Source organism: Nylanderia fulva, unplaced genomic scaffold (genome assembly GCF_048542155.1).
Source record: "Nylanderia fulva isolate GAGA-0341 unplaced genomic scaffold, ASM4854215v1 Scaffold27, whole genome shotgun sequence".
In the NCBI taxonomy this organism is placed as follows: Eukaryota; Metazoa; Arthropoda; class Insecta; order Hymenoptera; family Formicidae; genus Nylanderia; species Nylanderia fulva.
In genome coordinates this window covers 1,992,445-2,017,870 of record NW_028190336.1, presented here as the reverse complement: position 1 = coordinate 2,017,870, position 25,426 = coordinate 1,992,445, and the positions used below count along the sequence as shown (strand labels likewise).

Genomic DNA, 25,426 nt, shown 5'->3' with positions numbered 1-25,426 from the left:
ATTCGCGGAACAAACGTTCTCTTTGAGATTCTTCCGAATCTCAGTCTGGATCTCATTATATGCCTCCCTTTCCCCGGACGCCCATCGTGTTCCTTCTAGCGCACAGTCGGAGGGCATCGACGAGGAGAGAACGACGATACGTCGTCCCAGAGTAGACACGGCAAAGTATAGAAGGCAGGGCAAAGCGGAAGGTAGAGAGGGAGCGGGTGTTATTGTTCTTCAAAACAATTTAAACTTTAATTACTTCGGTGAACTGCAGAAACGGCGTTGCGACAGTCTCACTGTTTGCCATCGTAAAATTAATTGGCTTCTCCTTCTACCTTCCTCTTCGACCACGTTTCGAGCGTATATGAACCCCTTCTCTCTTTCTCCCTTACACACGTACACACGTACGCTGCACTTTCTTATATAGGGTGATTCTGAAGTAAATCAAGACTTCTCTTCTCGACAGACTTGAAAACGAAAGATCGAATCTATTTTCGTAATTGATTGACTTTTTTATGCAATACTAAATTTTATATTAAAATTCTGTCAAAATTAAGGCCACTCGAGCTTAAATTAAAAAAAAATAAATATAAGTGAGAAAAATGTTTAATTCTTTGTCGAAAATTAAGAGGGGTTTCTTACATAAACATATACTCTTATAAACGAATAATATCCAACCAAGTTTCATTTTTTAATTTGTCTGAAATTTAAGAAAAGAAATAAAAACTTAATTTTTCCTCTCTTTAGAAAAGTGTAACTCCTCAGGGAGAAATATGAGTAGATGTTTATACTCCTAAAATGTTTCGCACTTATTTAAATACACCCTGTACTTGCCGTTTTGATAAAATCTTTTTTTTTTACTAAAAAAAAAACGATTAAAAATACATTTCGGAGACATTTTAGAATCACCCTGTACACTCTCCTCCGTCTCCTCGTTCTTCCGACTTCCTTTCCCTCCGCATTCCTCCGCGGCTAGCATTGTGAACCAATTGATACGCGGAGGTGCAGATCGAACCGCTTTCCACGGCGGCTCGTGCGTTATATCCCCGATGCAATTACCGGGAGTGCCATCTGTCACGCCGCTACACCCGCGGATATATCCGAATATCCGCCGGTTATAATGCGGCTCTTCGTGAAATTTACTCGCGAAAGACCAATCGTTCGAAATCGAATCGCGTTATCCGGCAGCCGATAAAAAAAATCGGAGGTATTTTCAGAGAAAGCGTGTCGAGCAAATACCCTCCGGCACTTTTGATTCATTTTTTAAACAAACTTTCCCGTAAAAATTTCATGAGTATAAACGAATGAAAACTCAACTTAGAAAGTTCAATAGAACCGCGTAAAATTGTTCAAAATTGCGTCACACACAATTATTCCTTGTAACTACATAAAAGGGAAATTTTTCTTTTCGCTATCACATAATAATGTAATAGCGTAATTATTTTCATTTTTATATTTCTTACAGAACGTTAAATATAAATTTAACAATTACAATTCTAAATCATCGAAATATTCAATATTGTAAGTTCAAAACACTTGGCCGATCATATACAAAAATAAGTGTTGTAAACAGTTTTGAATCCATCGGAAGTTCCCGAGATCACGGACGTTCATATATCACGCTGTTTTTTTTTTTTTTTTTTCCGGCCTTCGGCGTCGTCCTTCGCGACTCCGTAGATCCGTTTATGCGACTGCCGATGAAAAAAAAAAGTTGGGAGCGTTCGAGGAGAGAAAGGACCGGCAGAGAAAAACAGCAAAAAGAGCGTACAGAACCGGAGACGAACGGAGGAAGACAGACGAAGAAAAATCATCCATGCCACGCCCGCGGAAATAAAATCCGGCGGTCCTATGCGCGAGAAAAAGAGTGTGTGTTCCGAGTGTGTTTGTTGATATTCATTCGAATCTCTTCAGTCTACTTTATTTGCCTCCCTCGATTGCAGTTTCAGACTTGACATGTTAATAGAATTGTTTTTCGCGCGCGCTTTGCACATTTTCCTACTGATCGAATCACTGATGTACATTATTTTTCGCTTCGCGCGTTATTTTTATTTCATCCGTCTTTATTTTTATTTTATTCGCTTCGTGTCCTTTCGAATAATATTCAAACTATATATATTTGGTAATAATTTATTGAAAAAACTTTTCCTTTTAGATTCCCGTTTGCCCAACTTTGAAAGCGTTTTAATACCGGAAAATTGAATCGACACATGAAACAAATATATCAAACTCGGTTCATAATAGGGAATGTTTGGTCGGAACGAATCGCGCTTCGTCTTGAAAGGGGGCTGCTGATATGCGTCACGATGGGAAAATTCTCGACGACGTCTTCTCCCCGGGCCACTTCGATCGGCCATAGCCGGGGTTCGGAAAAGCAGCTGGCGGTGCGGCGGGCAGGAAAAACGAGCAGTCGTTCGTGTCCGCGCGCGCGCCACGCCCGCGGAAATAAAATTCGTTTCCCCACGAACGTACACCGTGAGGGAACGAGAGGGAACGAGAGGGAGAGAAGAACGCGGAAGAGGAGGAAGTGGAGGAGGCTGCGCTTGTTGATATTCATTTGGTACGTCACTTCTACCCGCTGCAGCCGGTATATACTCGCGGCGCACGCGGGGAGGGTTGCCGGAAACGATTCGATGTTCCTCCCCCTTTCAACCCCCAAGCGCCTCCACCTTCCCCCGCCCTTCTCTATTCTGCACAACGAGCGCAGCCGTAATGCCAGCGGCCAATGCTCGCGAAAAGCTGACTCAGGCATCGCCGTATGGCCGGGCACGGTGCATCGATCGCCTTCTCCGCTGCACCACCACCCTCGCGAGAGAGAACCCACCCTCTCGCATCCTCCCTTCGACAAATCCTCCCTCCGCGACCCTCTTCCTCCTACAGCAGCGCTGCTTCCTCCTGCCTCTCCTGTACCGCTCGCAACCCTCTTTTGCTTGCACCTTGCGCGGCCGGGCTTTAGCCCCGTGAGCTGCGCGAGTATACCCAATTTAACGTTATTACGCTGACGATTTGCGCGACGCGACCCGTGCTCTGTCGCTGATTGGAATGCGCGAACGCGACGATTCATTGGCTGCAAGGGGTTTATATATATATATATATCTTTCTCTCTCTCTCGCGCGCGAGTTGTATCCAAGATCGATCGCTAAGCATCTAACAGGAGTAGCGTTTTGGAAAAATATAATAAAAAAAAGACGCTTACGGAATAAATTAAAAAATACGAGATGCACATTCAATTTTTACGTGCTCGCGGGTAATATATTTTACTCTGAATGTTGTAAGATCCTTAGTAGGTGCTGCGAATTATCACGACAATGGTCCATTATTAGAATCCGTACAAAGCACGGAACAGATTACGTATAATCATTCACATAACAATAAACAATCTCGTTCCCTCTTTCTCGGCTGCAGAATATTCGCAAACGAAGCGAATATAATTATAATACACTTAAGTACTTAACTACGAAGTATAACGAGGAGAGAAAGAGAAGCAGAAGGGAGGCTCAAAGAGCAGTAAAGTAAGTAAATAAGTACAGTCGTCGAAGTTTCAGCTGCTTCAGCCGGTCGGATTATATTGGCTTCCAGTTACCTCGAGCTCGCGGTTATCACGAGCTAAAAAGACGCGAGAAACCGGCGAAAAATCGCCGTGGCCGGAGAGAAAAATGAGGTGACGGTGGTTGTAGACGACGTCGAATCCCGGCGCACTCCGTCGCGGATGGTTATTTCATGCGAGTAGCGATAACATTTTCCTAGCATTTAGTTAATGGATGCGCGTTTTCTCCCTCGCTCTCTCTCTCTCTTTCTCGTTTGCATCGTGTCGATGCACACGTGCGCAATTCGCACTGTTATAGCAACCTTAAAACGCCAACGCGATCATCATTATTGCGCGAGTAAAAACGCATCTACGATTCTCGTAAAATGTTCTCGCGACTAGCATAATCTTTACCCTTTATTATTGGAAACAATACAAGTCTCAGCCTATCGTATATACAAATTTATTTCCACGAAACACTCGTGATTTTTTAAAAAATTGACCGCGTATATGTAAATTGTAATAGGTAATCAAAGAAGATAATTCGACGTAAAAAAAAAATCGATTCCGAATATAAAGATAGCTCAACAGATTTGCAAGGCATCTTGCAATAGGATAGCATTAGCTACGTTCGATAAAATATAATAGATATGTTCTCGAGCGAGGTGCATCATGAGTCACAGCCCGTGTACAGATGGCATTTTCTAACCAGGAAAGACGAGAACGCGCGCGTTGCATCGATCTGTGACGCGTTAGGCACGTCTATTGCGTCTAAACTGCGCCATTCCGCGCAATAATAAAGCACCATTTATCGTAATTATCGGGACGAGAGACTGCGGGAGCTTGTTCTCGCGGAACGACAATGTGTAATAAATTACGACTTTAACTTTTCGTTTCGCGATACGTATATGCATTAATGCGCGCAAACATGATGTTACAACAATAGCAGTCCCATCATCGTTTATTAAGCGTTTGCAATCGCTTTTGCATAGCGTTAGAGCACTAACGATCCGCAAGAGGCTACGTCTGCGACGCGGGTGTCTGTCTCGTTCTATATAAAGAGCGGCGGTAATACAGTTGATAGCACAAAATTGCAAGCTAGGGGCTATCACTGCAAACTAGAGCCATTTCATAAGATTTCAAGCGGTACAAAGCGCGCTGTACACTGTAATCTAACAACAGTTGCGTCACTTTTGCGTGCGCGAGCGCGCGAGAGCGAACATAAGTCGCAAATCACGGTGCAAAGTGAACGCTGTCGTTGCGGTGAAACGCAAAATCATAGCCAATTAATGCTACCAAGCTCTCGTATATTTCATCACCGATCGCGTAGAAAATTACTTCTCAAATACAAGAGAGACAGAGAGAGAGAGAGAGAGAGTTAAATTCGATATAACGGGTTGCGCGCCGTGAAATCGAACTGAAGTGAACCGATGTAGATATCACCTAAAGTAGCATGTGGCAAAGGTCTCACCTGTAATGTCGAGGTCAATTATAGGTGTATACTTTTTCCGTGATACGCTAATGCGAGGATAGAGAGAGAGAGAGAGAGACGTTAACTTTCTTAATTAACTACACGCGCGAGTCAACTTATGTAAACGTGGATAGAGCCCGATGACACGAGTACAAGTTCGTTGAAATCGATACACACGCTATCAGTAACGGAGCGGAAAGGTGTATGAATAAATGAAGACGCATATTACCTCGATGCGCATTCGCGGGTATAAACCCCCTTCCCTCTCTTTTAACGTGTTCGTGTGTGTATGTGTGCCAAATCACGTGCGCTTTTGTTCATAATCAAAAGCACATTGTTTTCCTCGCTCAGCTGTTGTAGCATTTTTCTCTCCCACGACTGAGACAAACAGATTTGTGCGATATTTATTATCGTTGTCGCGATTAGTTATTCAATTTTCAAATCAGAAGAGAATCGCGAAAAAATAAAGATGACAGAAAAATACCGTCGAAACTATAAAGTTCTGTCTCGTTAGTTAGATTAAATTCTATTAACGATTTTACGGCAAAATAAATTCGCGCTTATAACACCTCTCTATCGTGTGATCGATTGACTCGAACGCGATTACGTTTTTATATTCGCGTTCACGGTGATCGGATTAAAGTCGAACTAATTAAAACAGACATTACTACTTCGGGATAACGTAAGAACTGAATATATAAGAAATAAAAGCGGCTGACCGTTTTATTGGTACATCTAAACTGAATAAAGGGAACATAAGAATGTAAAAGATTAATAGATGCTATATAAATCAGGGTGTACTACCGATTCCGAGACGTTGAAACTTTTATGGATAGACGGGCACAATTAAATCGATAACATTAATGCTCGTTACACAGAAAACTCAACCCGCAGAAATGTGATGTAGAGTATCATAAATATTTCAATTTGCTCCGAATGTGTAACGATGTGTCACCTTGCATTCATCGATCGTCGACGGTTATATTGTTTATTCCTATATATATATATTAAATAAACGACATTATTGACGAATAAACCTACAATATGATTAAACGCGTGACGCGCACAAACAAATTTAAATTCGAGAAGAAATTAAACAATATATGTTTTTACAATTTAAATATATATATATGTACATACATATATATTTTAATATAGATGGGTAAATATTTATTTTCGATATAGATAAAAACGTATTATTTCGTAATATATACCTACATATATATATAAAACATGTAAACAGCAATATGGAATTTGGCAAGAATACAATTCGCCGGCGGCGAGTAAACAACGTTTCAAAACTACCCCTGTAATCGACACGAGAATGGCAGAATTAACTCGCGCAAAAATCGAGGGGTCGCTCTCCGAGGCTCGCGTTTTTCGAATATTCCATTTGACGAGCTCATCCATTTTTGTGTCCATTCCCGGCCGAACTGTTCTCTCGCGCCGACTAATATAACGCGTGTCGCCCGTGCCACGTCACGTCGCGAACATCGCCGGCTGCGATTTCACCGCGATGAGTATTCGGATCACTGAACTTACAGGCATTCAGCGCGAATGTGTATGGATGCGTGGATAAATGTGGATTCACGCGGTGTGGATGAGCGAAATGGAGAGAGAGAGAGAGAGAGAGCTCTCTCGGTTCACCTCTCGATCATTCGAGGGAGAGAACCATCGTCGCATTTTAAATTTAAACCCCGTCATTTAGAAGACTCTCTCGTTTGCACTCTACCTGCCTTCGAATGAAATCGCGTTTATTGTGCGGGCACTCTTGCGCGAGAGAGGGTGCGAGCGCACCCTTCTTTCCTTCCTTCTTCTTCTTCGTGGCTGCGCCGTTGCAACCCCCTTGCGAGACGCCTCGAAACACGGCGCCGAGACTCCGAGTCGCGCTTTTTTCGCTGCCCGCCAATCGATATTTCCGGTTCGCATAATTGCGACGCTTATTCAAGCTGCCGTTCAACCAGATCAATACTCGTAGAACATGGATGAGTCATATTACTTTACGATATAAAGGGTCGACTTCTTTATACAATATATATATATATATATATATATGTATAAATATATACGCAAATTAGAAAATTTGTCAAAATGACACGCTATATCATAAAACGCAAAAATAGCTTTCCGATCAATATTTCGCGGTCGAAGAATCACTGAAGTTTATTCCACCGTGTGTATACGAAATATTCGGATACATATGGCGGAACAACTACGCCGCTTTATCATTGTTTCCGGCGGGATTCGTTCTCAGGATCCGCGGCCGCATTATTTCAAAAGCGAGGTCCTCGTGGGTATAAGATACATAACGTTGCGAGGATTAATGTTATAGTGAAATCTCGAGCGGCACTCTCTGGCTTCGGCCGGGAGAGGAGAGAGAGAGAGAGAGAGTGGATGCCAGAGGCGAACACGAAAAACACTCGTATATTCTCGGTACATTCTGTGTTTACGGGCTGTTAACTGCGTGCGACTGTCTCGAGTTACATCAATAAACACGTACATAGATGCGCGCGCACATGCAAGGGCGGAGAGGAGAGAGAGAGAGAGAGAAAGAGACGGGGAAGAAGAACGAGTGCCGGACGAGGCGAAATAGAGACCATTTATTATTATTCAACCGGCTCGTCTTACATCAATAAATATTTATCGACGGCTTCGCGCATGCGCGCCTCGTTTCATACGAAGCGAGATGCGCAACTAGGTACATTAGCATAATTGTCAATGCAGACACGAGGTGAGCAACTGAAAGTCTCTATATTCCCGTTCAACGAGGACCGAATCTCTACAGACTTGTGAAACTTCAATTTCAGATACCTATAAATCATCGATACGTCTTACAAAATCTTTTTCTCTAATCATCCGTTCAACGTATCGTTCGCATTGATGATAGGTGTGTTAAAAAAAAAAAAAAAAAAAAAAAATACATTTTATAAAAATGTAAGAAATTAAGCTCTTCTCGTTCCTCGATTTCGCTCCGCGGAAAGAAAGAAGGGGATGAGAAGATACCCTTCCCTTATTTCGCGGTATCCGTACGAAGCCTCGGCGCAAGAGACTAATTGGATTTCGCTCCCTCGACACGCTAATGACCGTATTCCATTTCCGCGGCTCGAGGTAGTCGGCGCGATGCATCTCCTCGCACGATCTTCCGGCGGTCGGTCGCGGCGGCATTCGAGCGAAAATCGCATTATCGTCGCGGTCGAAAGAATTCCGTTCCCAGCGCGAATTTCAGAAAGGAAAAAAAAACCAGTCGCGTGCGCGTTCCGAGAAATCTAAATGGATTCGAAGAATTTCGTTTTATATACTTCCGTAATCTCGGCGTCTTGATTCGATTGCATCTATACCGTCTATATATAAATGTAATGTAATGATGAGACAAATAAAATCATTAGTGAAAGAAATTATATAATAGAATAAATGGCTGGATATAATAGTATATGTTATCTGTTATAACATAAAATAAAATGTTATGACATAGAATAAAATCATTAATTGAAGAAATAATAGAATAAATGGCTGGATGTAGTATATGTTATAACATAAAATAAAATGTTATGACATATGTAGAATAAAATCATTAATTGAAGAAATAATATAGAATATGCTAAAGATGAGACACAATGCATTAATAATTATCTCTGGATGGAGAAATATCAATCTTCATAATTCAATAATAATTTATAATTCAAGGATTTATACTACAAATACAGATTAATAATAAAAAATCAGGCATTATGAACGAGATGCGTCTAATTTTTTTATCTCGACAAGACGTATAAGTCATAAGATTTATGTTCAGCTGATGCGCGTTAAATTTTCTTCCCTTTCCCGATCGATTGCTATTCCTTGATCGCCGGTCAATACGTCAATCGTGCAGATGCGCATCAATAATTGCATCGTACATGCATATCGTTCTTTCGGCAACATCGATCTCAGGATATACCAAGAGTTACCGACACCGTGCATGAATCGCGTTACCGTCCGCCAATCCACGAGATACAGCTGCAGAAACGCGGATGCACCCAATTCGCGCATACAGTATATATTTGTCCAATCTAGAGGAACAAAAATATTTCGCGTAAAATATTTAAAAAATATTATATTCTGTATTTTCCCGTGTTTCAAAGTTATTCAACATATATAATCAAACATTTAGCTTTGAAGACTTGCGGAGCTCCTGTCAGTGCATTTTAATTTATACGCGCGCGCGTAAAGAGCAAAAATGGAAATATAAGTGATAAAATTTATTTCTTCAAAGTATATAAAATCTATAAAGTGTAAAAACAAATATGATCGTGAAATTAATGTCGCAGAAAATTAAACGTGTACTTTTTTTCTATATCTGCGCAATAGCATTGTATAAAATATTTGTATCCCTCTGTACTCGGAGTTAATTTCGCACGTCGCATCTCTGACCGAGCTAAAACCGACTTTTAGAACCTGCAATCTCGCATTTAATTAACGAGCACGCTCGATTGCGAAGGCTCCACGGCCTCGCGAACTTAATGACGACATTATTCGGAGTTCCCGGCTCGCTCGCGCACTCGACGAACGAATGCATCGAGCCAAACAAGGTGGAAGATAGAGAAGATGACAGACATAGACGTGAGTTGCGTGTGACCTACATCGCCTGAATCACCGCGCGCGCTTTATCTATTTTTAAACGCGGATCTATATCGTATCTCTCGCACGAGATATATGTACTCGGTGCGCAAATCGCGATGCGTGACGTTATGCGAGGAAACGAGCGGTTCCGCTCGGTGGAAAACAAGGTATTTAAAAAGCGTTATTTCGCAGAGATTCCTCAGAACATGTCGGAGGTGTGCAATCTTGCCGATCTTATTAAAGACTGAGCTTAAAGCGCGAAAGAGAAGCGACGCGTAAAAATTCCAAGGCTGTATTTTGTAATGCAGCACGCGTGTATTTTCAAGATTATCGCCTGTATATATTATACAGAAATAATTGTTGGTGTAGATAAGACAAGCAACTGAAGCAAAGCAATTTAAAATTTAAATATAATATCCAGCTAAAATAGATGTCTTAAGTATAGTTGCTCTCTTTTTGGAAAACTTGACTCGCGAAAATGGCTCGAAAATATTTTCATCGAGAAATAATCAATTTCAAATTAATCGAGAAATGCGGCAGTTGCATGTAAAAAAAAACGCAGAAAATAATTCGAAGGGATGGATGAAACAGCGTGTATTTCGACGCCGATCGATAAGACCTCGGTATATTACACAGTCGCGAAAATGTAGTTCCTCTCTATTGGCACAGGCCGCCGCCAACGTTTCGGCCGATGCAACGTGCAACACGCGCGAGCAGAATGCACTTGGCCGCGGCGAAACGCAACGCGCGTCGAAGCGACGCATTTATTTTGCGGGACGCGCGCGATTGTGTCCACGCTGGAAAACGGACACGCGAAACAACACATGTGTGTGTGTGTGTGCGCGCGCGTAAACGAAAACACGCGACGAGAAACACGCGAACGAGAAACACCGCGAGTTTAAAAGCGCGGAAAAAAATCACAAACGCGATTGAACGTCGACGCCGGCCGACAATTTTTTTTTTTTTTTTTTTTTTTTTTTTTTTCGTCCGCGATCGATGTATACGCGGCGGTGTGCGATTCGCGAGATTCGACGGCGGAAAATACAAAGCGGAAATCGGATTGTCTCTCTGGTGCAGCGGCGAATGAATATGCCGATGCACGTGGCATTGAAAGCCTATAGTTTGGGAAAGCCGTGGGAAATGTACGCGATTTCCGAATTCACGTATCATCGAACGCTTGGCACAGATTGCGGTGGAGAAATGCTACTTGCTCGCTCGCTCTTCCGTGCGAGGCTTCATATGCATTCGCAGTCTGCAGCCTGCGGTGACATTTAGTTTTAGATATGATGCAGCAGAGATGCGTCGACATCGATACGCGGAAATGATATAGATACTGTAAACAATGACGTGACGTTGAAATTCACCCTAATCGGATTATTAATCTTCTCTCTTGATCCATTGCTTATATATAATATCATGTTTATTATATGCATTCTATTGCACGATATCAAGAACGTTAAGATGAATATATTAATATCCCGATATGGAAATAAAATTGAACATGACGATTTTGCCGTCGCAAAATTCACTCTCAATTAATAACAGAAGTAAATCCGCGTGAAAGATAATAATACTTATTAAAACGGTATTATATATACATACCATATACATATATAACAACATTAAATCTATTTTCCCCGAAAACACACATCCGGGGAATTATTTGATTATATATTCTCTCGAATTTTCATGCGAGAAATAATTCCGCACAATGAACGCCGTGCAACATCGGGCATGCGGGATCCTATCGGGACGACCTTGCGCTCACCCCCGTATAAAAGCGATCCGCCTATTGATTACGCGCGGGAGGCGCGCACTTGCCAATTTATCCGTAGGCAGAAAACGCGCCAGCGCGGTCTCTCGCCGCGTGTGTGACAATAGGAAAGCAGGAAACCCCCCTCCTCCTCCCCATCCTTCTCCGGATTCCATGCAATCAATGAGCTCTGGCGGCGGCGACCATGCAGCGCGCGGATTAATCCGGCTTTACGACGTATTTTTTTTCATCCCGGTTCTATTCCCCCATCCTCTCCTCTCGCAGTCTCCCCTTTCGTTTCCGAGAGCAAGCCGATAGCCTACCTCTCTCTCTCTCTCTCTTTCACTTGAAAGGGGGCCGTCTCCCCCGCATCAAAATACTGCGGAGAACGCATTAAGAGGCAAAGTCGCGCCAATTACATTCGAGGCGATCGTCGTTTTCCCTTCTGGATTCCGACGCCGCGCCGGCGAACGAATGAATTCCACGGGATTTTAAGCGACTTGTGGGATTCGGCGATATACTTTCGCAGCGCTTTACATACCGTTTCGAAACAATGAGAAATTGTCATTTTATTTGAAAAAGTGCGTTGACTCGAGGAGATAATTAAATCAGAAAAATATATAGCTTAAACCTTCATATTTTTTTCTCACATACATATAATATTAATTAAGAAGAATTTGCTAAATATTTCACGTTGATGTCACTGCTTGAATTAAATGATTATTCGTGTCGCGAAGATTTAAATAACTGATATGTGTACGTTCGCACGAAATATTTTCAGGATATAAATTTGCCAGCAATCAACAACGACGCAATTGTTCAAAATAATCGACCGTTAGTTTCGCTTTGAAAGTGTTCTCCGCCAACTTTTTCGTTGGCGGCAATAAACTTCTTATTGCTCAAAAATGTCGCGCGCGTCGAAAGTTTAAGAAAACTGTCGGAAAGAAGAAAAAAAGCACGGGGGCAACCACCTCGTCGCCGTCGCGACGAGGGCGAGAAAGCCTCAAAGTTTTCAGCGAGGAACCAACAAGAGCGCACAAGGGGTGGCAAAGTTTTACATAGTTATTCCGGGTTATTAAATAACGTTACTTTCCTTCCCTCCTTCTCGTATACCTTCTTCTTCACCTTAGTAAATAGCGCTCACCCCCGACCACAGATAGACCAGGGCAATAAAAAAGTAGCTACGAGACCAGCAACTCGCAATATATCTCTCTTTTATGGAGAACTTTATTCAGCGTGTTTTTAGCATTACACCGTTAATATATCGGTGGGAACAAACATTAAACGGGAAATTGCAGCTTAATGTTAGAAATATTTCTCGAGACTGTGAGCGACAGCAATGATACGAATTTAAATCAGCATGCGCGTAAACTTTTTATCGCGCAATATAAGTAACGATCGGGAAATCGTTGAATTAATTAAACAGTCTACATTTTACAACTTTTGCCGAAACGAGAACGCGAGACCGAAGTCTGAAATAAAATTTACCCGATGCCGATCGATTGTATACAAGCGTATACAATCGTCGTTTGCCGTGTAAATCGGATCGGATGGTCGAAATACTGCAGGAGAAAGGCGGAGATATATACTGTACGCGGCAATTGAGACTAAATTGAACTCTACCTGAAAGTAAAAGAAATCGAGGTGCAGTTGCCTCTCGTTCGACTTTCACATTGGGCAATTCGATTACGAGTTATGAAAGCGATTTATACGGCAAACACTACATATGTGTGTACATATACTATATACATATATATATATATATGTATATATTCATGATATATAGCTTTGTATATTTTCTCCTTTTTTAGGGGAGTCAGAAAGATTTATTTAAAATAAAATCTCGAATTATTTAATTACTTATCGCGTCAAAAAAATTGTGCTCTGTGCACGATTAATCAATTTTAATGAAAAATTAATTTTCTTTAAAATTGGCCCAATATTATCCGCATTTGAAGTCTAGCTCGTTGAAATTTAAATATGTGTATTTTGTATATATGTATTCAATATACATACCTATATAAAACAATTTCGCGTCACGCCGTGAGATTTAAATTTCGAACACATAAATTTGTGCGCGTAATTACATTGTTCGAAAAAAAACATGTTGGTAACGTTCTCGTATCATTCAAATTCCAAAACTCGACTATCTACATCTTACCGTAACAAAATCAAAAAAGCATCTCATCAGTAATCAAGATTATACGCTTTTAAAAAGAGTATGTACATTTTTGTTATATGTATAGCATGCTTTATCATGCCATTGTATAAATATTTATTTGAAAAACTTAAACTTATTTTCGCAAACGTGTATTTATTATCATATATGCGTAACTAATCTTTCAATGTCTACGACGTATAGAATTTTTATGCGATACGTAGAATATCCATACAGATATTTTAAAATAAAAAGAATTTTTAATGAAAGATAAAAACGATTATTTTTACTACTTCTATTAACAGAAATGATTTCTACATCGTATTATCATAACGTGACTCATAACGTCAGGTGATATAACTCGTTATAAATGTAGAACCTGACATGTAAAGCATGCAAAGTGTTATTTAGTATTTTAGGAAAAACGTAGAATATTGATTCAATTTATCATGCAACACATTACATCATTACAAAAAATAATGAGATCTTGAATAAGTTAGATATACAAGAGCAATAAGTAAAATTATATTTAAAATAAATACTGTATTACGCGCTATTTATTAAATCTCTTTTTTCAATATTCGACCATTAAGCTCGTGAATATTTAATGCAGTATTGCATCAGTAGTCCATTTTCGACGGCGCGATAATTACGTTTCTCATTTCGTGCTACTATTAGCTCCACTTTTCACGCTGCGCTGACGCAAAGTGCTTCTTTTCCAAGAAAACAAATTAAAAAGATTGGCATCAGGGGCACTGTTGCCCAAGTTAATCGTAGAAGTAGGAAGCAAAATATGTCGTGCCTTATCGTGCGATAAGCGCACTCCAGACACTCGCGCGGGAAGCTTTTATATCCGTAAGGTACATAAATTAAACGGAGCCCCGCGTTAACATCGAAGAAACAGGGCCGAGAAGAGGCTGCCACGTTGGCATAGAGTCGACGAGGAATAAATTTAAACTCATCTGTGTGACACCTAAATGTGTCTCGCGAATTATTTGCGGGGCAATCTCGACGTTAAAGAAGTATACCCGCATATATGAATAAGTGCATTCTAGGAAAGATTAATCGAGATCTAAAATATTTTTTTATGACGCGATATAAAATCGCTTAATTTATACAAGCGAAATAATGGTAAACTTTTATCGGAAGTGTGTTAAAAAAGTTTCATTGTCGGGTCAAGAGAAAAAAAGGGAAAAAGAAGTGCGCCTTAAAATTAAACGTACCTTCATCCCAACTTTGCCTCTTGAGCAAACCGAAAAAGTTTTATGTATTTAGAGGAATGACTCTGTACAAATGTTTCGATAATGTAAAAAATCGTAACGTGCGCGCCATGTTTATATATATATATATATATATATATACAATTGTTTAAAATTAATTCCGCGAAAACACAGTTAAGAGAGCGATGATAATCTGCGATACGTATTATTCGCGGTCGGAGAATATTAATTTCCGGGATCGCGGCGGGGTCGAAATAATCCCTGTTGCACATATCTGAGAGCGAGAGAGAGAATTAAATCGATACGACATCACAGAGGCTATAATGGGTTTCTATCGTTGTTGTGCCAGAATTAATACGCGCAAGGAACGATCGGCGGCGATCCGCGCAGCGAGCTACTTGCTGCTCGTTCAATGCGCTTACGTGGGTGGCTCGTTATCAGCACAAATTACCTTTGCTCCTACGCGCTTAATTTAGTTCCGACCGTGCAATAATAATGTTCGCATGACCCGCGAAATTACCGGATCGATGATAGCGACGATTTAAGATCAAATCAAATTATGCCGGCAGCACGATCGCGAGATAGGATTGTCTCCTCTTCTTGTATACGACTATATATGTATATAATTCATAATAATGTAACAGAGATTCGTTGTAAAATATCAAGATGTTCAAACATTTTTTACATTGCCGTTCATCAATCATATATTTTAATTACATTGAAAAAAATTGTTAACTTGACTAAATCTTTCAACTATAAATTAATATTTTATTAATTAAACATATGTATATTAGCATTTAAGTCAAATATATGTTTTGTTAAATTTAATGTTATATTTAATTTAAATATTTTTATATGTTCAATTAATAAAATAATATTTAGTTGAATGGTTTAGTCAAGTCAACAAATTTTTTTCAGTGTATTTTTAAAAGTTAATTAATGTGTAGCCTATTACATTTTCTATAAAGTATTTAATTTTATAATCTGAAACAATTTTTACAGTTAATGAAAATTTTTGAATGTACTTTAAGTTTAAATACAGCACACATTATGAATGATATTATTAATCGCTTCACACAATGGTCTCTCATTTAACAATAAAAATTAGAAAATATATTACAGAGAATTTCTATATGTATATTTTTTTCCTCTTTAATTATCATGAAAAGTCAGTCCCTTTTGTAGGTATTATGAATATTTCATAATAACATGCCTAAAAGCGCGTTATATTTTATTCCACCGTATTGGCGAACGTATAATTAAAAAATATAGCAATATATAAAAATTTAAGAGAATAATAATGCCGCATGGAAAATATTTTTACGAGTAATCGCGAGCAAACACGGATTTTTTAAATGTTGAACGGAGGCTTATCACAACAGCGCATATTATATATATATATATATATATATATATATATATATTATATAATGTGTCTTTGTTTAATCGCTACGAGACGCTACACGGTACATATATTTCGAACACAACCAGGTGCGTATTTCCGATGCTATCGGCTCGGAAACACGCCACGCGGCGCCGTACTGCGTACAATCAGCACCGCAATAAATTATGTTCCGCGTGTGTTCTTCGCATAGATCTTCAACGACGGGAAACCAAAAAGAGATATAAGACCAAGTCTGAAAAAGATGTCCGTCGACACATACGTGGGAAAGGCTGTCGCTCCACCGATAGAAAAAAAATCGAGAGAACGTCATGTATAAAATAGAGATACGCGATGGAATCTGCAGCGATATACAGGTATTCTGCAAAATATTAACATTTAACTTTTTTTTTTTAATTTGACTTTTAAAATACCGATTGAAATCGCGATTAAAATAGTTACTAATTTCTTAAGTTTTTTTTACGTTTGAGATAAAACGATGCAGAATCGCGTAATCACTGCCATTAGCAGGAGCGATAAATTATTAATTAAAATACCAATCGATCTTATTTCCTGATATAACAGAGAATAATGTTATTGAGATTTAATCTTGACGGTAAAAAAAGAATCAGTTTTAACAATTGCGCAGTAGAGAAATAATTTGCGATTGAATTTAATTATAGATCTCCGTGGCTATTCGACGACTGTCAATTTCTACCAGAGTTTCGGAACAAGTGAAAACTATAATTAGCCCATTGCTCAATACTGAATGTGTTGAAAGTGATCCAAGGCCTCGACGAAAATACCATGTCGGTCGGCAACTGAACGTTATTTCGCGGCCGACAAGTCGCGATTGACGATCACGCTGGATTTAAATCGCAAGAAATCTTCAACTATATGCTTGCACGCTGCGAGCGCGTCACACAAAAATGATTACTCTACTTAACTTTATTAATACCTCAATCAAAAGCGGTTATTCCCGGGCGAGTAGCAGTTAATTTGCGGCGACAAAAATATCGCCAACATTCTTCAACCGACGAAAATTGAGTGGCCAACTGCCAAAGGTATTAAATAGGTGCGGCAATTTCTGATTTCTGTGAGTGTGCCATACTAATTAATATTAATTATATTTCTTTTTGTTCAAATAAAATATCAGAAATTATTTGCATTTTACACTTGTGGCATTCAATTATTTTTATACATGAGAAATTGTTGTAATTAAAATTTTCACTCTTTTCGTTTTCTTTTGTAGATTACTTTTTTATTAAAATAAAATTTATTTCTTCAATAAAGAGTTGTAAGAAAAATGTTCCAAAAATTTTATGCAAATAACCTCTTCTCAAAATAACTCAAATCATGTCAGTTTTTTTATACAATCATTTTACACGGCATAATGAGACGAAATATTGAATAAAACAAAATAATTTCGTGCCTCAAGTCATCTGCTCCAAAAACTCTCAGTATCAGATAATGCCAAGATCAGAATATATAATCTGAATTGAATTTCATCTCGGCGAGACAGCTTGAAGATTGTACTGAAATTACGAGTCGCGGGAATTTCCATCGGTATGACCGGACGACCTCTACCAGAGCTTCCCCACTCTGATACATCTGCCAAGTTGTAGAGTCGAGTCAAGAATCGAAGAGAACAAACGCAAAAGAGGAACAAAAGAGACATAGGAAAGGCGAAAGATCGACTAAGGTAAAGAAACGGAGGAAGATAAAATGTTTGGGATAGAGTGGGAAAGGCGTCCACGATAAAGAAAAGCAAGGATGATCGCTGTTTCTGGTTTCTCCGCACCCCGATTGACGAGACCGCTCTTGTAGAACAAATTCTTCGTAAAACTAACGCCCAAGACTTTTCCAAGATAGTTTCGATGATAGTCACACCTCTTTTTATTAAATTGAACTTGGCTATAATTATAATTTCTGTTAATCATCAGCTGCAACGAAAATTTCGAAACATTCGTAACACGATAGGTATTGATTGACGATATTGTATCTATATAGAATACACTATGACAATGTTAGAGAAAAAGGTTAGGGAAAATATTGTTATCGGTCAATACAAATGCCGCGTCACTATAGGATTTCGACACATTGTCATTTCTGTAATCGTAACATCAATATTACGCTATACCCGACAATGTACACGATTGAAAAATAATACAATTCTTTGCCAAATAGAATATATGTTTCATTAGATTTGCTTCTAAAAACATAGAACAAATTTTTTAATAAATTTGTATATCGAGTAAAAAATCATAAGACACTATCTAATTTAAATTATAACTTTTCTAATTAATATAATTAAGATAAATTTTAACTATTTTTAAAAAACATTACTTTTAAAATTGCATTACTATATTTATTATAAACTTTTTAAATTAAATATATTTTTAATATATAAGATTTTATGTAATGTCTGAATAAAAAAAGATATACCTACACAATTATATTATATTCTCTTACAAAAATTGTTCTCTCACAAAATGTATTCTTAAATATCTTGAAGATAAATATCTGTATTATTTTTTAAACACTAAAAAGCTATCATACGACTTCAATTATTCTGCCAAGGCCACCTATTATACAAGATATTATTGTGCCGAGATCCGATCTTTTATTGTTCTTAATCGTGGTAACCAGAACGTCGAAAGAGAGTAAATGATATATTACACGATGACGCAAGAGAAGAAGTAATAGCCTAATCTATATCGATAATAATAAGAATTTTACTAGTAATAAATAAAAATAACACATTTAAAAAATAATACTACAAATAACACATTCTTTATAACAGCAATAAAATAAAATAATTTTTCAAATGTACCTAATATCTGTTATTCTATTATTATTAAATTCTCATTGATGCTAAAATCAGGTCTCTTTTTCGCGTTCCAGTTTGCGTATCATTCTCAAAAGCATCGCGCTCAAGGACAACCGAGAAAACGTCGCGGTGACGATGATAAAAAGAGCTCCACGGTTACGCAAAGCCGCGACATCGGATTAACAGTTTCGACACGCAACGATGCACCTGTATAGCGATTTTCGTGACGTCGCGGCAATTTGGCGTGTTTAGCGAACGACTTGACGAGTCATTAAACAGAGAACACTGGCAATTAATTATCACGTTTGCGTAATCGCCGCTCGGCGGCGGTAGAGGTGTGGTTGCGCAACTATCGCTCATTCTACTCTGCTCTCTCCCTCCCCCGAAATCCGGGATTCCGCCGATTTCTCCTCTCCCATCCCTTCCATTCGGTACTAATCATCCCACGGCTTCAATCACGCGTGTCAGTCATTTTCATCCCCCCCTGCTAATGCTCTAATCTTTTCGTTCTATCTTTTCGTTAATTCAAAATGCACGACTTGTGTCACAAATTATATTATTTATATTATAAAAAATATAATGTACCTTACATCTTTTTTATTAATTATTTAATCTCAACTGGATATATCTGTTTTTGAAATTGATTGGTAAAAGAATATTTTAAAATATGTATGATGTAAAATTTATTGGCTATTATAGAACACTAGAACGACGAAAGCGCGCGTTTAATTGAAAAAGAGAAGTCACTGCAGTAATTCCCTCCCGCAGAAAATAATAAAAAATTTAGTGCTCTGCATTTAAGCATTTAAATAATTATATAGATTTTTTTACATAATATATATTCAACTTAATTATATTTATTCAAAAGTGTTATTATACAATATTGTATTCAAATAAGATTTTATACAATAAAGGTTTAGAGTTTGCGACTGCAGAACAATTGAAATAAGATCAAATTGAAAACTTCTTTAATTTGCCTTTTTTCAATTTCTCTCGAATTTGTGATATATAATTTATTCTGTAAATATAGATTAAATTTGACTTTTTAATAACGCAGCATTCGAGCAACGATCTAACGAGTGTCGAAAAATTCAAACGACGTCAATTCTCTTCATCTGCTATTCTGAGAATAAACATTTTCTTTCTCGATATTTACACGCGATGTTTCGAACAAATAAGAATGAAATGTTGCGAATGAGAATGGCAGAAATAAAAATTCGGCCAATTAATATTATGTGCATAATAGAAATTTGGTAAATCAAAATTTAAAAACATAATGGAAATTCAAGAATTAAAATTATGTACACAATGAAAATTCAAGAATAAATTATGTATGCAATAAAAATTCAGTAAATTAAAATTATGCACATAATAGTAATTCGATTATATAAACATAAAATTATGTGCATAATAGGAACTCAGCAAATTAAAATAATATTAAGTTTAACCGCAAACTGTAAAACTGTCAAACGACTTGGATATGATTCAAGCCGCGAAGCAAACTTCAAGACAACCAACCAGCATCGCGGAAAAGAGGCCTCAATACTTCGATTAAAATTAACTCAATTAACATGCCTATTTTAAGACTTGCTTTGATCATACGATCATTAATTTAAGAAAACGTTGGTATGTGTTCATACAAAAGTTAGAGCTTATCTTAATTTCTATTGAATTTTATCGTAACGCGAATATCACGATCATACTAGAATAGGAACGCGAGTGTAGCGGATTAGCTGTCATTACGCAAGCCGACAACGAGTTACGCCAGAATCGTGTAGAAATTCGTAAAAGGAATTGGCCGAGTGGTAACCGCTGTTAGGAGCCAGCTACCGACCGTAATGGTCCGATTGCCATTCGTTCGAAATGTCCGGCGACAACGGATCCGATCACGCGCTTTAACCTTCCGTTCGTTTGCACGTGCTCCGCCGAGTAATGACGTTACGCAACGCATCGATATCATTCAGCGACACACGTCGAGCATACAAGTGTGCTCGTTTATAAAAATGTATATAATACAATTATGATATTGCTATTTAATATACGAATTATTATAAATCGATAAAGTAAAAAATAAATTAAATTGTATTAATAATAAAATAATTTTCAATAAACTGAATTATATTAATAAATAAATGAAAAAGGCAAATACATGTATATAAAATCATTTTAAAACATTAATTTGTAAACTTAATAACAAAAATTTCTTTTGCATTTTATTACTTGAAATATTTTAAAGATATTTTAATAATAATAGCAATTTCAAATACTTTGAGCATATCTAGGTTAAATCTTACGTTTTTCCTTGTATTCTTCAAAGTTTCTTCGATCGAGCATATCAGATCAAAGGATTCAATAACAATACAAATTTCTTTCTAGGTAACCAGGGCATAGTCTACATATTTAAGAAACTGACACAACGGACAAACAGATCAAGACCGTGTGGTTAAAAAAAGAAAGAGGCGAAAAGGGACAAAAGTGAGACAAAAAGAACAAAAATTCGTCGCAGTCGGCAGAGTCAAGGGACGAGCAGTTTGATAGGACGCCTGGACTTGGACATGGTCAAAAGAGCTAAAAATCTCAGACATTCTCTAGGAGGCATGGACGGAGAGAGAGACAAGGGACCGATACATATTATAAATCAAGAAGAGGTCCGTTCGTTCCATAAAGGAAATGTCGGTGGACAAGAAGGAGAGAAGACGCGCCTGGCAGGAGGGAGCCGAAAGAGATAGGATACTCGTGTGTGCGGTCACGATCGTACATCACCGCCGGTATTTACGAGATACCACCGTAAATCAATGATCGCACGAGCAGCGCGCGCGATTCAACGAAATTCTTCGTCCCTTCCTGCTTATACGCTCCCTTTCCTTCGCTTCCTGTACACGAGAAAGCCCGTTTCTCTCCCTTTCACCATCCTTCGATAAGTCCTATTCGACGAAAATCGATGACATTAAGGAATCTGGAAAAAGCTGCTCTCCGTGAGCAACAAAATGCCGACAAATCAATCGCGGATTCTTAACTCAGAACTTCAGTGACAACGTTCAACCGCAAAATCATTACTTAATTTGAAATTGGTTTCTTTTGTAATTTAATTCATTTAAACAAAATATGTAATATTCTACTTATGATATACTGTTTGAGTCTGTATATTTTTTTTTTAATTTTATATTTTTCATACGTAACCCACTTTTCTAATACATGTACACAAAAAGAATTTTTTCTTAGAATTTATCCTGAAAATCATGATAATCATGGAACAATATGGTATTGAAAAAATTTTATAAGAATTTCTTCGATTAATATTGACCACAATAAGATATGAAATATATTCGATTAATTTTACTATATGTACATATTAATATTTTTTATTGTGGTAAATATTAATCAGAGAAACTCATAAAATTCTTCCAATACCATATTGTCCCACGATTACTTATGATTTTCAGGGTAAATTCTAAGAAAAAATTCTCTCCGTATAGAATTCATTGTACACGTGACTAATTTTTTTTAATTGTACATGTTGAGCCATTTTCACGCATGTTTTAATTTTTGATTAAATTTGATTACATAATACGAAATAATTAGCAAAAAAGGATACAAAAAAAATTCACATAATATTTCGAGCGAAACTAAAGAGTGATCGCACGATTCGCTAATTCAGTTTGAAGAGATACGATGGACCGAAAAAAGGTCGGAGCCACACGCATACACATACACAGTCAGATTCGTTTAAGGCTGAGCGCATTGTTTGTTCGGGCCCTTTAAACGTTTTTTAAAGCGTGACTCCTGCTAACCCGGAAAGGATCGTTTTAACGAGGAGGTTTTAGGACAGACAGAACAGGTCAGATCTCCTACGCTGCAGCTCTTGTATACCTACGGTTACGCCACGAGGCGTTGCCCTTTACGTTTCTCGTGCTGACTCCCGAGAATCAGCGGTCTTTTCGGCGCACAAAGGAGAAGGTTGCTGCTTCTCGCAGCTGATCCTCTAAATCATATTACGCGATCGTCGAGGATAAGCCTGTCTACCAATCATGCCTCCCTGTCGAGGAAAATTTTCTCAATCTTCGACGTAATGTGAAACGCGACACGTTTGAGCGAGATTTCAAAGTATCAGAGAGATTTAATTTAAATGGATAAATATTTTAATGATTAAGGATAAATTGAAAGACGAGTTTTAAATTATATTCAGCACTTTTGTTACTTTGTGCGATAATTTATAAATGTGTATATTTTTGGAAAGAAAAATATCTTTTAATCAATTAACTATATTATTATATAGTAATTTTTGTGTGTATATAAATTTTATTAATTAATTTTTTCTCTTCTACTTTTTGTACCCTACACAAAAAATTCATCTCATGCTTAGACGACGAAATGTCATATCCTGTTTTTGAGGAAAACATTCTCAAAGTTACATCAATGCCACTTGTCCACAAATAACATTAATGTCATGTACATTTTTTTCATTGTGCACTTATGACGTAAACATGTCTTTGCATTTTTACCATCGCAAACTAAAACTGTGACAAGTATCATTCTATAAAGGCAGTCGGAAAGGAAAAAGAGCCGGGACGGAAGATGAAAGTGACCTTTGAACTTTTCAAAGGACCCGTAAAAGTACAATGAGTTAGGTAAGAAGAAGACGACTTTTAATGCTTTCCACGCGACGAAAGGAAGCGAGCGAGCGATGTAAAGCCGAAACCTCGGGTTCTCTGAGAAAAGTCGTGTTTTTTTACACGCGGTCGGATTACAAAAAGTCGGAAAGACTTTGAAAGGCCTTTTTAAGATCCTCCCAAACAGCTGAGTGGTCTAAATTTAGATGATTATGCGCGCGCGCGTTGCCGATTCTCTCGAAGTGATATTTTGGTGCTGAATTTAAGCGTAAAATGAAACAAATAACGTGTCACTTCCGCTCAGTTTTCCGCGTTTCAATCGATCGCGGATATTAAAAAAACTTTCGACAACTGAGATTATGGGATAATTTTATTTGCGAATTTACTGCATTATATAGATACGAAATGATATAGCTTACGTCAATCAAATTTATACAGGATGGATCAATAGCTTTGTCCATTTGTAATATTTCTGTTATTTTTTAAGATACGAAAATATTGTATAAAAGTTGTACAGTATCAAGGAAGCCATATGCTAGTAATAATTATTCTGTGGTTACAGGCATTTCTGAGATTTCAGGATCATTACTTTTTTAAATGGAATCACCATAATCTTCTGATATAAATTGATTCTTCATAATATTAGAAATGCCTTCACTCATAGAAAAAAGAAAAAAAATTAGCATATTATAGTTGTATGATACTACACAACTTTCGTATAATTACAATTTTTACATATCTATAAAAATAATGGAGAAATTCTAAGCAGACAGTATTATTGGCCCTGCGTATAATAAATAAATTATATTCGATTATGATATCGAAAATATATGAACTCGATAAGATTGAACAGTTTCGTACAAAAATATAATTACCTATAAAACATTAAACAGAATCTTGATAAAATCTTAATGAAATAACATTAAAGTGCAATATTTTTCATGCTGAATCAAGTTGCATGTATAATTATTTCAATTTTTGTAAATCAATCATATATATCTTTTGTATATATCAATTATAGTTTCAAAAAGAATATAACACACTTATCACAGTAGACTTAAATTGGATATAGTTTAATTCCATTAGCGAAATTAAAGTTAACAATAAGAGCCGCATGCGCTTTAATTTCAAATCGATACTTTCAATCGACGTGCTATTTTGTTAAGTCGAGACGGATTAAAAGCGTCTACTTAACTTTATATGTTCGAGTCGTTTCCGAAAAACGGAAGAAGCAGAAATTCGAGGATATTTCTCGTTCCGAGAAATTAACGCCACGTTTCGGGCGTATGTATATTACGCAAGCATATGAGGCCAGTGATTACCAACTCGCTCCGTCAGAATTAAAACGTAACAAGATAATGCATAACAATTTTAAAATTTTTCGAAAAAAAAGAAATATCTATACCACAATAAGATATAAAATATGTTCGATTAATTTTCCTATGTTTACACATATGTTTAATTTGATATAATTACATAATGAAAATCTCTCCTCCAATTTTAAAGTCGACCAGACTGGCAATAATTTATTTTAAATAATTAGTTTAATTTACAACGTTTCGGCTGTCATTGCAGCCCTTTTCAAGTAATCTATAAACAATTATATACATATAAATATAATCTTAATGCGCTTAATCATACAAATAATTATAAATTTACAAAAATATATATGTTTACATACCAGATTAATACAATAAATCATATTTACAGCAAATCCCCGACAAAATTCACCATTGTTTTGATGAACAATGTATAACTGACAGAAGTAAGCCCGAAATAAATAGATGTTGACTGTTAGTAGAAAACTTAGTCATTACGCGTTGAGGAAATATAAAACCAAAGTACTGTGTCTTTCGCAATTTTTAAACCGTCAATACAAAGTCAAATAAATAGATA

General features: G+C 37.4%; 1 protein-coding gene and 1 non-coding gene across 6 annotated transcripts in view; both read right to left on the bottom strand.

Moving 5' to 3' along the window:
* The window catches only part of LOC114931478 (uncharacterized), a 201,331-nt gene that overhangs the window by 171,623 nt on the left and 4,282 nt on the right, over positions 1 to 25,426 (bottom strand). The gene's annotated exons all lie outside the window — the stretch shown is intronic.
* Positions 17,564 to 18,004, bottom strand: LOC146722808 (Nuclear RNase P). Its single transcript, XR_014924946.1, has one exon.